A 1,604-nucleotide genomic window follows, 5' to 3' on the forward strand; every position below is an offset into this window, starting at 1 on the left:
TAAACAACTCCATAAACACACTTTTGCTGATATTTGTGTTACTGCTGGTGATGTTAAATAACATGATTGATTTCCTCTGTCTCAATGATGAAAGTTATAATAATAGAAGACATGAAGCTGCAGAGAGAGGATGGATATATTCTTACCTCTACTTTGTGATAACATGAAAATACAATATTAAATTGTAATTGTTAAACACATTGTTTATTTCATTTACTGAGGTTTTAACCATTATTTACAACATGTGCAACATACATGTGTACATAAGCAGTGGAATAATAGGATATCTCTAGGTCATTCAACTGTCTTCAGTTTAATTTTATTAATACAAAAAATAGGTCATAGAAAATGTTTAATTGTGTATTTCAGCAGAGCGGAGGAGGGGTCACGGTGCTGATGGACCTGGAGGTGCTGAAATGGTGTCAGTGGGACATCATCTGGGATGGTTCAGGGGAAGAAGGAGAATATAAACTGTTATGATCACAGCTATTAATATAAGATTAGTACAGAAAAATTAAGACTTATTTTAAATATGAAATAATATGATTAAATTACATCAGCTATATTTAATTTATTTGTTAACTTACTAATGTAACATTACTGGGGGCTAAAGGAACAGCTTCATCTTATTTACCTGGCCATGGTTCTCTTTATTTCATCGCCGACGGTGATCTCCAACAAATTTAAAGGTACAGTTTCTGGATCCTTTTCAGCTAATTTGCTAGCAGGCTGCTGGAGCAACGCAACCGAACAGCACGTATCACGTGACGTAAATACGAAGCGCTCCGTAGGCTAGACCGTCTCATTTCGTAGGCCGCTCGGTCCAGCCTACCCGGGCTGCTTCTCAGGTCGACTATTTTCATTTCCTCGGTCCTCGGTCTGACCGGAAGTTGATTTGCCTGCGCCATCTTGAGTACCGTCCCATGGCTCTTATTTCTGCCGGAGGACCAAGGATCGAGGAGCGATCATGGAGGAGCGATAACACTCTTTGATGTCGCCGCCAGCCGGTCACGTGGTTTATGTATGCCGGGATAGTTCAAAACGCACTTCCGTTGCAATGCTTCTCTATGGCAAAAACAGCACAAACATGGTCAAAATAGTCAGATTAAACCAACGCTGTTATTTTTTAAAGATTGCTTTCATATTTACATGATGTGGTTACACTTTGTATGGATTGGCACTATTTATAAGTTTCGTTATTTAACGATATGTTGAGGGGAAAGTGTGGTAGCACAAGCAGGCTATGTTGCTGTCACTGCCAGGGCAGTCACGTCCGTAGTATAGTTGCTAAAAGGCTCATCCTTCATTCACTGCTGTAGAGTAGCCTATTCAGTAGGCTATTATTTGTTTAAGACTGAATAATACCTTTGAAGAACAATCATTAAACTAGTGTGTATATTACAATACAAAGGAATCTATCCTAGCATGCCATCAAGCATTACAAAGTAGCGCGAGGCTAGTTGTACAGTACAGATGAGTTAACACGGAACAGTACAAAAAAAACAAAGTACAGTCAACATGTCACATAATGAAATGTTAGTATATCCCAAAATTCAATGAAATATTAAATGAAATATTTATCACAAACGCCACCTCATTTCTAC

The 1,604-nt window shown here is 38.4% G+C and overlaps 1 long non-coding RNA gene across 1 annotated transcript; it reads right to left on the reverse strand.

The window, feature by feature from the left end:
• Nucleotides 1–297: 297 nt before the first annotated feature.
• Nucleotides 298–922, reverse strand: LOC117534590. The gene is made up of 2 exons (XR_004567257.1): nucleotides 635–922; nucleotides 298–437 (listed from the first exon to the last, which is right to left on the reverse strand). It is a non-coding gene; the product is annotated as an uncharacterized LOC117534590 (long non-coding RNA).
• Nucleotides 923–1,604: the final 682 nt, after the last annotated feature.

This window comes from Gymnodraco acuticeps, unplaced genomic scaffold (assembly GCF_902827175.1).
Source record: "Gymnodraco acuticeps unplaced genomic scaffold, fGymAcu1.1, whole genome shotgun sequence".
Taxonomy (NCBI): Eukaryota; Metazoa; Chordata; class Actinopteri; order Perciformes; family Bathydraconidae; genus Gymnodraco; species Gymnodraco acuticeps.